The sequence below is a fragment of the Anopheles funestus genome, chromosome 3RL (genome assembly GCF_943734845.2).
Source record: "Anopheles funestus chromosome 3RL, idAnoFuneDA-416_04, whole genome shotgun sequence".
Taxonomy (NCBI): Eukaryota; Metazoa; Arthropoda; class Insecta; order Diptera; family Culicidae; genus Anopheles; species Anopheles funestus.
In genome coordinates, this window is record NC_064599.1 from 84,219,557 (window position 1) to 84,234,386 (window position 14,830).

Below are 14,830 nucleotides of genomic sequence, written 5' to 3' on the forward strand. Positions count from 1 at the left end.
CGCAATGTTTGCCAGCAAAATTCCATTACGTGGAAATCCTTTCCATGTCGAAACAAAGACTAGGAAAAACAACCCTATTTATCAAAAGACAATCTTTTAATCCTTCTAACAAAGCATTCAAGTGCCAAGTACAAGCAAAATCTCACAAGAAGGTATAGTGAAACAGGATGTACAATTAAAACGGCACGCAATAATGCTGACACTCTAAGTAAACACTTGATAGCAATTTTGTATCATCTCTTGAAGTCAATTGCAACTTGCAAAAAGACAGGGTCACGGGTCTTCATATTATTTTTCTCCATGAATTCAAAAAGAAAGTTCCACAAACCTACAACCATGACCAGGATTTCCCGAACATCATGTTCACTAAACAGGAGGATTCTTACGATTACCGATTTTCCGCGCTTTAATTTTCGATCTTTATGAGTTACCCGTTTTTCGCGTACGAATCAAGCAAAACGTGCACCCTGCACGTTTTGCCTCCATTGCTCGAGGCACGCATACACCAACCCAGTCATTGTACGCTGCCGGAACATTTTCCACTGCCCTTCCAGGCAGTGGCGAGCGGCGAAAACTGAACTACCGAAAACCATCGGGTCATTTTTCACTGCACGAAAGCCAGATATGAAAAATGAACCGGCAAGCACAACACACATTACAACTACAGACGATCACAACAGTTGAAGCACTTAACCCTCACGGAACACTTGCCACTGCATCGAGTCCAGCTGCGTAATATGAAGCAAGCACAATACACAAGACGGATGACACCAAGGCAAAGGGAATTTATACGCTTCCAATAAATGAGATTTGCATCCTATTTACCTGTTCCCGCGAAAGCAGATGCTATCTTTGTAAACTTGTTTCATCAGTGTTAATATGACATTCTGTCATGGGGGTGAAGTATGCTCGCACAAGCACTGCGCTATGTAGTATGAACCGATATGCGATCGGTTTCGTTAAATTTAAATTGTCAGGGGCGCTCAAACTGTTAAATAAAGGACAAATAAATACTCGTCCTTCTTCGACGCATAACCATAACCATCACCGGTCAGCGAATCAGCGAAAGAAAATAATTCAAAATCAGCTAAATTGTTCAAGGGCTATTTATTTATTTTCATCTATTTTTCCACTACACTGCACCAAACCTCAAAGAGCTTATTTTAAATTCCAAAGTATAAACGAATCTTTTACCTCATTCCTCCCTTAACCGCTAGCACGACTTGTTCACATTTTTCTTGAATTTGGTGCATTATTTCCTTACACCAACAGACACAACGATCAAAAAATAACTTCAAAAAAAGTGCAACACCATTGAGGATGGTGCGAAAAAACCCTTTCCATAAACCGCAACCACCAAAGAACCAACCGGTGCAGACACCGGAAACCGGAAGCTGAGCAAAAGAATATAAGTGCAACCTTTTTTACACCATCAAACCCACAGCTTTTTTAGTTTTCGGTAGGGCAAAAAGAACTTGAATGAAAAACCTGGATGGCATTCGACGGTATTATCAAAAACCGCGCATCCTACAGCGTATATTCGATGTCGCGTCATTTTGGCATTTCTTTTACGGTTTACTTTTTATACCCCTACATTTTTTCGTAATCTAACAGGGCTGAACTGGTGCTTTTGTCCTGTTTTTTTGTTGTTTTTATCGCACGAAGCACGAAGTCTTACAGTTTTAGATGTGGCAAAAAGCACAGATTGGAAAACAACTATCGATACGGTCTGTCCCTTGCCACAGTAGCCAAATGTTCGGTCATTCGAAAAAACAACTAAGAAGGAAAAGCGAAATACCAACAACAAGGAGGATGCAAGAATTGGTGGAAAAATTAGCATGCGGTTTTTTTATTCTTTGCTTTTCCTTTCAATGAACGTTAACCTTGCGATGGAAAACATCCTTCCTGATTCTGCAGATGGCCAAGCGTTTGTTTACAAAAAAGGACAGCACAGACGCTGGCCATCGATTCACTACAATGCTCTATTGTTTGATGGTGCTGATGGTACCGGTGGCTACCACCGTTGTTTATGAATTAGCTTCCGTAGACTGAATCGCCGTAGATTTGAAACACTTAAACTAATGAAATTGACACCGTATAATGTGTTAATTTTTTGTTCCTTTTTCAAACACAAATAACATTATTTGTTTATGGTAAAATTTGTTTTTGAAGGCAATGTGAAACATAGATAGTTCTTTACAAGAAGCAGTGCATTGTTATGGCCAATCATGTTCCTAAACAATATGAATTTTTCAACGCGTAAAAAATTTATTCCCGTCGTCAAATTAGTACGATGATATAAAATGTTAGTAATTTATTTTTATATTTTATATTAACCATAACATGACAACGATGAAAGCGATTTATTAATAGAAATGCAATTGGTTTTATGGCATTACAACATCCATTTATAAACAGCGCCTCTATCTGTACTGTAATAATATCGTAAATTAACTTTTCCACTATTTACATTTTAATGAAGGAAGTCAAACCAGAAGCTTCAGATGGTTTCCTGGACCCATCTTTGTATCATTTAATAGCATCGTCTACAGTGTACTATCACTCCACTCAACATTTACATCATGTAGCTTCATGGTTATAAAGCAAAGCTTCGTTGGAAACGGAAATAGAACTTAATAAATCCATCCGGTTAGTAAATAAAACACGCTAAGCCCACATCATCATCACCCGTTGAGGGGAAATAGCTTCAGAACCGAAATGCATTGCTGAACCGTGCAAGCATTGCATCTCGGTCGGAAGCGTTGCATTACACCGCCGGCCAGCTCGAAATACCTGGCCACCTTATTACACGCAAACATCTCGTTAATCTGGCTCTTTCTTTGTCGTTATTTGAGTATCCCTTCTTTCTACCGATTCTACAAGACATACTAAGGCAGTGGTGGTGGCAATGGTATGGTATAAAAAATAGTCATATTAATGTTGCTTCTCTGATGCTTTGAAGGATGCTGACGGACATGACGGTAGTATCTGAGGATGATAACAAGCAAAGCCTTTTGTGCATCTGTGTGGCGTGTGATAAGATTGATGGCGTTCGGTGTAGCAAACGATGCGTACCGTTGGAAGATGGCGCAGAACTACCATGAAATTCATTTCCTCGCCGCAAAATAACATTCGCTCCACTCTCCAACCGCTCGTAACAAACAACGAAAGCTTTTGACGATTTATAAAAATTTGCGAAAAGATTTAAATTACAAACCATATTTTTTCATCCACATCCTACTTCCGTGGCCTTTACCAAGCTCCTTTCGTTTCCTGTAATTCTCGTTTTATTCCATTTTTCTGTTATTACTTTTATTTTCAGCCTGAATGTATACTATTCCACGGCACCACGCTGAGGAACGTTTTCCCGGGATGGATAGATAGTAGAGGAAAATAAATCATGCAACTTTTTCCGAAACCGAATCAGGGAAATCGCTTCGTTGTGGGATGGAACTCTGGCACCGTGGCAATGCACTCAAGAGGCCGAAGTGTTTGACAGCTTTTGGCGTTGAAATGAAGTTTAATGGCTTTGCGTAGTTGGTCCGAATTTTTGCCACACAAAAGTGTAAAATTTTCAATGTATCAACATTATTCTTCTTGTTTGTAAAGTTATTGTTATGTTTTATTTTTGCAGAATTAGTTTCGACGCAGTAAGTAATAGGTTACGATTTTATAAAACGCGTTACAGATGGTATACGTTAACAGATGGTACATATTATTTAAAAAAAGTTTTCAATCAATTCTTCAACTGCTATTTCTTGATATTTTTTGCACTTTTAAAAGAGTCATATGCGTATAGTTTTTTTACATCACATTTTATCGCAGGATTTCCACAATTTCATGCAACAAATGTGCAAATCTCACTGGATTTACGTTGAGCAAATGAACCAGCTTTCAGTTTCGTTTACGCTTACCATTATTGTAATAGGATCTGTTGAAGTTTCCTAAACCTCAACGGAGCTTCTCTATCGCTCCATTCTGCTCCCAAGGAGCATTAGAGTGGTGTGAAAGTTTCAACCCGTGTTTCCCTTCGTTTCAGTGCCGTACAAATTCAAGCCATACAAACTGAGACTGCTCCATATAGAATCCAACGCGCGCGCAAGGAATATTTATGTATATTTCGGGAGTAATTTACCACCGATTGTTGGAGCTTAACTCTCTGTCTCTTCAAATAAAACAGCACCATATAACCACCACCGAACGTACTGGAATAGGGCGTGCATCTTTTGCAAAATCAAAATAACCGACCAAACGAAGTGAAACATTGTGTTTTGCCGTTGGGAAATAGAGCAAATACATGTTGCCTCTGGCCCGGGTGAAGATCTGTGGTTTTTTCGTTCTTACTGCCTGATACAGAGGAAAAACTTTGTATAATTACACCGGTTACGGTACTTTCCCGTAGCGAGCGTGGTTCCGTTCAGATTTCAAGCAAGGAAAAACACGCAAAAACAAAAGCGGGTGTGAATTTTCCAAAATTGCTGTATGTGTCTTTAGTGGTGCGAGCTCGTTTCTTTGCCTAGATCTACGCTGATAGTGTGGTTAATTATTGTTTGTTACGAGGGTAATTAGTTTTTATGTGTCTCAGTTTTCCGAGTTCTGCCTTTGGAGTTAGCATTTAACAGCGGTTCGAAAACATAAGGCCTTAACCACGCACTTTATGATAAAAAAGGTAATGTATTTTCGTATGAAAAAAACTCTTGCGCTTCAACCAATTTTTCGAATTATAGGCACATACTTCTTTCAGAAAATAAAAACACCCAATCAGGTAATGAGCTGTATTTAACATACTACCCAATGGGATGGCTCAACATCCTGACAGACATCATAATCTTCACAACACATTAAACCGCGTTAAGGCAAGACTTTCACCCTTCTGGAAGGAAGTCATGCGAGAGCGATTGATAAATCGGCCAGTAAAGAATGGAGCATTGTTCCACCTTACAAAGACTATGGTAAAGCGTATAAGTTATTCTACGATCCTTTCATTTCGAAGTGTCCTCATTTGGTACTGATTTGTAGGAAATTCAATGACAAGCAACAAGAGCTCGACAAGACAGTTGCAGGGACAATCGTTTCATAAATTTATTGAAACACACTCGATAAAGCAAAACACTCTCTCTATTCAATCTTATGCTTCTACTTCCGAAATTCAAGCCAATCCGGTCATATCTTATCACGTAATCTAATCCGATCTTTCCAATGCTGCAAGTGGACCGTTTCGGGAAAAACCCTTTTTTGTCCCCCACCAATATCCATGCTGTCGGCAACAAGCCTGACGTAGGAAAAATGCTTGGATTGCCTCGCACCCGAACATCTTGCACCAAAAAACGACTGTGCAAGAACGCATACACTGGCGCTCTGGGTAAAGATGGTTTCTTTGAGATTACGATTACAGGGATTTACACTGGAATGAGTCAACTGTTCCGATTTCACTCAAGCATTTCGTAACTTCAGAAACAAACTGTGCACGTGGAAGTGGATCAAACTTTTTGGTGCGTATCTTTTACAAAACTCAATTCACTTTGACGTGCTGAAGGGTATGCTAAGCATTCTCGGACTCGATAAGATGTGGTTTTAAGGCTCTGATGAAGTAAATTTTGAAATACATTTTCGAACGAGTATGTTTGTTGTACAAGGTGGACTAGAATGAGGGATTTCAATTGTTCGATAATGCAATTACTGCCATCAAGTAATTGCTCCATAAGGGCTTTCAATTTAGATGCAGATGTGTGATAGGGTGATATCTCGTGGGAGCATCATGTATTAATTATTTGTTAGAAAGGATTTAAAAGCAAGCCTGGTAATTATCCGAAAATGGCTTCTCACTACTTATTTTCTATTAAATATTTAAAAAAAAACAAAAGGTAATCTTAACCAGTAAGTTCTATACACTTTGTTAATAAAAAGGTTTAAATAAGATTATAGCTGCGCCACGTTTTTGATACATTGTTAATATAAGTTTTGCATTGCATAAAATTTACATAAAACATTAAAATGTAAGTTGTAAATGTAAATGTGTGGGGCGGCCCGGTGGTGCATGTGATAAACGGCGCCAGTCCACACGGCCGGACCGGGTTCAAATCCCATCCGGACCGTCCCCCCGTAGCAAGGACTGACTATCCGGCTACATGGTAAAAATAAGTCTAGTAAGCCAGAAATGGCCGGCGTGACCTGTAAGGTCGTTAAAGCCAAGAAGAAGAGAAATGTAAATGTAAATGTAAGTAACAAAATAACAAAACATCTATCCACGCAAACTCATCATCTACACAATGGCATTACAAAGCCATTCAACAGATTATGCTCTCATTTCGATTTTCAAAGTAAATGAAACTTTTTCATTGTAGCTTGTAGATGACCCATACATTGTCATCTTAATTCATTTCTATTTTTTCCACAACTCATTCGCACAACTGTCTTTTGAATCAATTTTTGTCATTATTTCCCGTAAAACTGTCAACATTTTCCGGCCAAGGTTTTTACTCTGCTTTCCTATTTCATACTGTTGGCCTGTGTGAAAATGCGACCATTTTTTATTTGACCGTTTCTTCCCAACCCGTCGAGGCCGCAACGTTCATTTTGCCAGACATAGTTCCTATCTGTGTGCTTTCAAATACACCGTCACCCACAGCCCCATGTTGTTGTTTTTGTCGTGTTCATTAAAATAATTTACAGTTATCTCTAATCCGATTTATTTTATGCTCGCTCATTACCCTTCGATGTTACTGCAACAAAGAAAGAGGTACGTTTTTCAAACCGGGCTGCTAGGACTTCCCGCCAACAGCTAAAGGCCATCATGATGCTTTTCTGGCACTCGGTGGAAGGTGTAGAAATACGGATATAATGTTAAAATATGTTTCGTACATTCACGGCATTGGCGAAGCCAACCTTTTGTAGCAATTTTTTGTTTGTTTTTGTGCTTCAAAACTGCAGCGCTCGTAGCTCGTTCTGCTCTGCAGTGCAACAACCAAAATGACATTTTGGCGGCTTCCAGCTGGCGTAAAAAGTGCGCATTGCATATGGTGTTCGCGAACCAAGTAAAATGCCGGGGTCAGGATAAGCCAACCACTCGGCTTATTGTAGCTTTTTGCGTACGAAGGAAGTATCTACTACTTCCGAGCGCTTTTTTCTGTAGGTCCAATTATTGGTCGGAAAACTATTGTTCAACATTTCTTTTCATAGTAACACAGCATAATGTATGTAAAGCTTTTCAATAGTTTTTCTATTGTATCTTCAAGCAAATAACACTGGAAAATACGAACGAATACTTTATTTAATATCTCTACTGTAAGCAGTCATTACTTTCAATATATTATAGTCTATTACCATCACACTCGGAGGCACCCGTCACATTAAAAAAAAATTATGGAAAAATTCTGAAACCAAAGATTTCAATGACCGTACAATCTAATCGTCAGCTCACTAGCAAAAAAAATGCCGACATCACTATATACGTATCCCCAATGTTTGCGTTTTCGATCAAAATTAAGCTAAATAACACAAATGCGCCAATACATCACACCACCCCTTTATTGTACTGTTTACCGATACACTTTAAACACGCGGCAAGATGACATTGCGATTCCTCCCTACTGTCCAACTTCCAACACTGGGCAAAAAATTTCTGTGCTAAATTGATCGGAATGGCGCGGCTTCCGAGCATTAATGTCACGACATGCGGCCACCCCAACACAACCATCGGCTTCTTGCGCAAAGATGCATAATTTCATCATTCCAGTGAGGATCCGTTACGGTACCCATTCGCTTTTCCAAAATCTCCGATATACATATAAACCGAAGCATATAAAAGGTAATAAAAATAATCCTCAGACGTTCCACAGCAACAATACACTCACTCACGTCGGCAAGGTGGCTTCTTGCCGGGTGGTGTCGCTGACGTTAACCCCTCACAGAGTGGTAACTTCTGCGTACGTATTTTAATTATTTTACTTCCCCCTCGGCTCGTCTGTCATGGGCCGAACGATGTGCGATTCCCGTGCCACAACAGAGATGTGGACCGCACGTGAACAGCAAACTGTACAGGGGCATTCACTACACGCACACGATACACTCTTAAGAAGCTTAAAAGATTGCCAACAGCGCTAAGACTATTTAAAGTCGAAGGGTATGTGATCGCCTTGGATTGAATGAAATTGTTTTTTTTTACATTCTTCCCTTTTCAAGAGGGTTTCTTGAGCTATTTCTTTTAGCTTTTTTTACAACCGTAAGAAATTCTTAAGGATAATGGTTCACGGTTGCAGATTTTGGATACGCACCGCGTGAAAAAATGCGTTTTTCCGGATTAAAGCACCACCTGATGTGACTTCGTTGGTCTGTCAAGCAGATAAAACACGATCGGGTATTTTCTTCATTTTGCATCAAGTAGTGAACACGGTAAAACACGGTAGATTAAAGGCTAAAATCGTTCGATGAATATTCATCGTGCGTAGAGTAAATACCTATTATACAGGATACAGGATGACATGACTTCGTACTTTCTGTTATGGTTTGTAACGCCATTATATTTACGGAAGAATGCCTACACACGCATTTACTTATCATCAGAAAACAGATCCCAAAATCCTTTTTAATTGAAAGGACGTTTTTCACGTACTTAATATTATTTATTACACCTTTAAGGAGGTAACTCAATTGTTCGATTGACAATTTGTTTACGATAACTAAGCCATATTTAAAAAGATATATTTGTTTGTTTTTGTTTACTGAAATTATCACTTACAACACTTTTTTTATTACCTTTAAGATCGTTCAGGAAAAATCCTCACTGCAATTGGTGGAAATGGGTACAGTACAGACTCCGATAAATAAACACATACGAGAAAAACACACACGTACACTATCCCGAATGATTGCTCACGTGCAATTGCTTCATATCTTTAGGCGCACTTACTACGACTCATCAGTATCATATGGAGAAACTGATATTTAAAATCACATACACATAAGTGCTGACTGATTTTACGCATTCGGACCAGGACAAATATTATAAGAACTGCTCGGATTATGGAGTAGGTTATGAAGTTGTGATTATGATAATGATGCGAATGGACATGAATAGTAGTGAAGTTAAATTCGCTAAACCACACTCTGTGGAAAATACGCACACTCACACATCTATGACACGATTCTAAGGGTACCCACTTTTATGCTGCATAAAGCAAGAAGAATAATCGATTGATTATCACTAAAGCATCACAATTTGGTTGGATGACTATTTTGCATTGAATGCTTCCGCATTCAATAACACACATTTAACACATCTGCTCACTCCTTAACAAACACACACAGACACACACATTTTAAACAGCTGGAACACCGATTAAAAGAGAGTAATGAATGACGTTAGATTCTTCCTTCCTGTGGGTCGAAACACTCAGGGTATTCAGGACACTGATGGTTTATCACGTTTTGCGTGATACTAGTTGACACTAGCCGGGTGTGTTTTAAACCACCGTTGCACACAAAAATCACCACACATCACCGATCATGAAGCTGATGACCACTTGAGCTACTGACACGTAGAGCAGGTCCAGCGCTAACTCTTTTTTGTTAGGGATGGCCGTTCGGAAATGCCTAGACCATTTATGTGGGACGGATGTGTACACACTTTGATTTATGTTGTTTGTCATATCCGGCCAGCCATTCAGGTTGCTTTGAGAAGCATGGAGATAGGACCGGAATTAGAGTTGTATGTTCTAAACACACATGCACATCATATCGAAACTCTGGTCAGGATGCAGAGATCGGTACACCTTTCAAACACCACGAACCGCAGCAATCAATAAATAAAGTTTCACCTTCTTGCTCTAACACTCTACTCTAATTCCCTAGCAGCAACACGATGCAGTAGGAGCTCAAGAAAAATAACGAAGCAACCCGGAAACGACCGGCCCTGCCAGACAACATTCGATTGACACCTGCACAGCTGCTGTGGCACCAAAATTTGGCCTATGATCCTGTCTCACTCTTTGCATATTGAGTGGAGACAAGGCTCGTTTTGGTGTAGCCCTGCATAAATCTGATCACGGTTAAACACACTTACACATTCACACAGCAAACACATTAGCATAAGGACCTCAGGACCTTCTCCTTATCGAATGCTGCATCCGGGTCCGATTGCGGTCAGGTCACGTCCGGTTTCTTTTTTTGGTACCGTGTCCGGTATCCGCTACTAATGCGACCTGATTCTTCCGGGCTGCTGGGAGTTTATCTACATGCTTTCTTCGGTGCCCTTCTCACCCTTATGGGGGGACAAGTGGCAAGTCACACGCCAAAAATTCGTATTCCTAATAATAAACTAATAATCAGGTGAGTTATCAACTGCTTTGCGCGGCCATGCGTTTCAATGAAGGCATACAAATTAGTTTGTTGACCTAGTTGATATTTGATAGCATATTGAACAAGTTTTTACCTTCAATAAATTGCAGTTTTTGTTTAACGCTGAACATACACACTCGGGGAAACGACAGCTTCGCTTTCCAATTCTATTTTGAATTATTATTTTTTCTGTGTTTTTCAATGCGCTACCCAAAAGCAGTACGCGAACGTGTTCACTTTCTGTGCTTTGCAGCACACGCACATTTACACCTGCCAAGCAATGGCACACACGTTCCGCTATCGGCAACGATCGGAAACGCACTAGCGAATACTGTAGTGCATTTTTCCGAGCCGAACCTGATGCTACCGAGAGTGAGTCCTTTATCTTCGCCTACACGCTTCGGTATTTCCAACACCGATGAGGATAGGAAAATTCTCACCATCAGGACACTCTCTCACTCATACTTTCTACGTTAATATTTTTCGGTTTTCCGGCCTTCCTACATGCTCTCATTGATTGACTGTTGGTGTTTTTCCTCGGCGAGACGTCTCACCGCCGGCGGAAGGTCACAATTGTGTACATTTACTCACTCTCTCTCTCACACACACACTCACACACACATATATACAAGCTCCATATGTTCCCTCAGCAGAAACGATACTCAATTTCCTTTTTGCAAGGATACCGTTACGTCTGCCGCTCGGCATCAAATGGATTCAAATCGTTCATTCTCACCGGCAACAATCCGACGCACGAAAAGCAAGTTGTAAACAAGCACTAACGGTTATTCTTACACAAGAGAAATAGGAAGTGGAAAAAGGCAAAACTACAAGAGAAAACAAGGACATGCGCATGTTTTACTTGGCAAGCATATTTCTCATCATGATTTCAGACGTCGGATTTAGAGTTGTTTACATGTTTGCTGCATTGTGTATCTAACGCAATCCTAGTTTAATACATTTCAAACTTCTGTTATTAAGGTGTTTCTATTATAGTGAAATATGTTTATCAAATGTGGTACGAATGTAATAAACCATCACGTAATCATTGATTTCATTTGTGTTTTATTTCTTAACTTGAGTGCTTAAAAGATATTTCGTTTCACAATTGAAAACAATACAGCCTAAATAGCTGCAATACAATTTCCATGCATCTCACTAAAAAGATTCCCTTCTCACGTCTCACTTGAAGTGAGATGAGATACATGAGGTGAGTGAGATACATGTTCCTCTCACTCTCTTTGTTATGGTATCTATTTTGGAAGATTTTCTCAGCCGGCATACGCTTACTGTTTACGTTTTCCCGGCAGCGTATAATTTTTACACCGGCGTTTATTAGTGTTAGTGAATTTACCAGACCTGGTATCGTACACTGTAAATTTATTTTCAAATAAATGATTCAATGCTCAAAAAAAAAGGAGCCAAACACTAATAAATAAATAAGTGTAAACGATGAAACATTTACAAATATATATTATTTTGATAATAATACTAGGGATGGAATGCAAAATGCAATTATTTTATAACAAGTAAAAGTTTCAACATTTCCAAATTTTAATATTGTAACTAAACAATTTGTAATGTCAACAAAACTAAAAAAAAATAAAAGTGCCACAAAAGAAGTCCTACGAATATTTTCTTTTAAACCTACATTGAAAATTAAATTTATACCTTAAACAAATAAAACTCATACCGCTTATTTTATATGCGTCTAACAATAAATACGAAATACTAATTTCCGGTTTTAAAGCTTCCTTCTGATTAATAGCGCATTTATAATATATCCCTAATTATTTATCAACACTCAGTGACAGATTATCTGTCCACACTGACAAAAGCATTGAATGTGGAAAAAGAGAATTAACAACTTCAAGATATCATTCAATATTGTTTTCTTTTACCGAGAAAAGAGTGTAATCCAACGCCACGAAGAAAAGAACAAAGCAATTACTGGTCAACAAGCCAGTGTGAACCCAATTTTCCTTTAAACAAAGCGTTTTTCCATCACAAATTTTCGATCCCCATATAACTACATCAATAAAGAGCTTGTTAGGCGCCATAATACCAACACTTCTAACATTCGTAACGCTTCGTTATACCCAAGCAAACATTGCTCCACAACAGCGATGTGAGAAAAAAGGGCAACATTAACCGTGAAAAGCTATCCACCACTGGTGGAGAATAAAAAAAAAAGCTACAATGAAACAAACCGAATACGTCATAAGAAAAAGACGCAAGCAAAACGAACGTCAAAAAACGCCTCCCATCAAATGATACGGCGCGAAAAACGTGGCATCGATGACTCCATCCTCAAAGAAAAAGCATTGAGTGCAATTTATCAACGAGCTAAATTATACCATCTCCCAGCTCATGACCACCCCTATAGAAGTGTGACAGCATTTGTTAATGAAAAGCACTCTCGTGGATAGCAGAACGTAAACACCCACAAAAACAGAGTTGTGAATGTGTTTAAGTATGAAACTCTCTCGCGCAAGGGTTATATGTATGTTTATGCAGCAATTAAAAACGAACAAAAAAATCCGTGCACATAATGCATGCAGCAAAATGCGCTCAGTAAATGGAATTTGAATTTGGTATACCAATTTCGATAGGAATGGTACTCTCTAGCTTTTGCCCACTATTCATGGACCGATCGGTGGCACTTGACTGAAACAGGTATGTGCACATATCGTCGTCATCATCATAGTTACTGTTGCTGCAGTCAACGATTTGTATTGTACTGCCACTGAATGTGGGACGTAAAGTGTTTTATCGAAAAAAAACTAACATTTAATAAACAGAAATAATTTAAAAGGTTCTTAGAGATAGTGATAAGCATTCGCGATTTGTTTATTGAGGGAATGAATAAAAAAACGAACGAGTAAACGAGTCGATAAAATATGTATGATTTTACATCTTTGTGTTTAATACTCGAATTCGAATTTAAGAATTTATAACAAAACGATTTGTGCAGGTCAATAGGTATTTAAAAAACTTAAAAAATAACGGTTTATAAACAACGTACTCACAGGTGCAGCTTGCTTCTTCCATTCGATGGCTTCAATTATCGCAGCATAAGCATAGATGCCCCTTTCCTATTTCTAAGAGAAATTGAAAGCATCTTTTTATTTTCCTCGCTTCTCGAATATGCATTTTCTTACCAAAGCCCAACGGATAGTTTTTTTTCTCCCAAAACCTGCATCCATCAGCATCGATGGCGCATAATCGAAGCACGATAATGCAACACCTTCGATACTAAACTGATATCAGGGGTCTATCGGTCCCAACTATAAGTCCCCCCGCAAAACTGGTTTTCAGCGATGGCAACGGTCGTGGAAAAGAAGAAACGTTTAAAGGCAACCAACAACAAACATTCAAAACCGTGAAAGAAATGGGCTAAATATCTATTAAATAATATTGTTTTTGATCGCATTTTTTTGTTTTGCTGCTGGCAACTCATTCGTGTTTAATGGGTTCGATTTCTACACGCATATGCCCTTACACTTGGACGGCTGGTGGGAAAATGGGGCAGGCCGAGGGGTATTGAGCATACGAGTAGATTTTTGTTTGTTGGTGCATTTTATACCTGCTTCGTATCATAATTAGCGGGTGGAACCCCTGTGTTGCTTGTTTGGAAACAAATTTATTATAAGGCTTGTTACGGCCGAAGTGTTGGCGCTTAGCTTTTACATTAGCCCATCTGATTGGCTTATTTTCAAGAAATATTTTTAATTCCATAGCGCACACGACAGGTCATGAAAACCATTGACTAATTGTAATATTTTTTAAGGGCAAGCTGGTGTATGTGATAGCGGTACCGGTTCCACACGATGGTACCGGGTATCAAAACACATCCGGACCGTTCCGTCGTAGCAAGGGAATTATTTTTACCATATATCCGACTATATGGTAAAAAATAGTCTAGTATGCCAGAAAAGTCCGGAATGACCTTGAAGGATGTTAAGCCATGAAGAAGTATTTTATTATGATTTTGATTCATAATGCCAACATTAACATAACACAATACCACTCATTAAAATCACTCTGAACATGCACAAATCGTTTATGATTTAATAAATAGATATTTTTCATTATCTATACAACAATAAAAAAAACCTTAACGCATTCTTGGTTAACCTAAAAACGATGCATAATTTATGTCAACGAGACAGTGGGGCGCCATTTACGATGAACTCTCCGGTCTATTCGCAATTAACAACCCCGAATAGCATGACTTTTCTCACCCTATCAACTCACGCGAAGCTAGCACCGAGTCTGGGCCCTGTTACGATGTTTTGAAATTGGCCAAACGTACCGGCAAAAAGCTGCACGGTGGGCTCTTAATCGAAGCATGCCTACATCGCTCCAGTGCATCAGCAGGACCCTTGTAATGGACACTTCAATGCAACGGCTCTTATGGCATAGGTGGTTGCGTGCCTACCTCCTGCTCACGGCCGAACCTCTCGGCAATAAGCGATGCTGATCCATTGCATAA

The 14,830-nt window shown here is 39.2% G+C and overlaps 1 protein-coding gene across 13 annotated transcripts in view; it reads right to left on the reverse strand.

The window, feature by feature from the left end:
* The window catches only part of LOC125767427 (uncharacterized), a 429,126-nt gene that overhangs the window by 401,700 nt on the left and 12,596 nt on the right, over nucleotides 1–14,830 (reverse strand). The window contains exons 1-3 of one of the 13 annotated variants that reach the window (XM_049433983.1): nucleotides 10,430–10,679; nucleotides 10,258–10,315; nucleotides 8,755–9,325 (exon numbers count right to left, since the gene is read on the reverse strand). The exons of 4 other annotated variants lie outside the window; for them this stretch is intronic. The gene's annotated coding sequence lies outside the window, so the exon portion shown is untranslated. 8 more of the 13 variants (XM_049433981.1, XM_049433982.1, XM_049433987.1 and 5 more) reach the window with 8 other exon arrangements.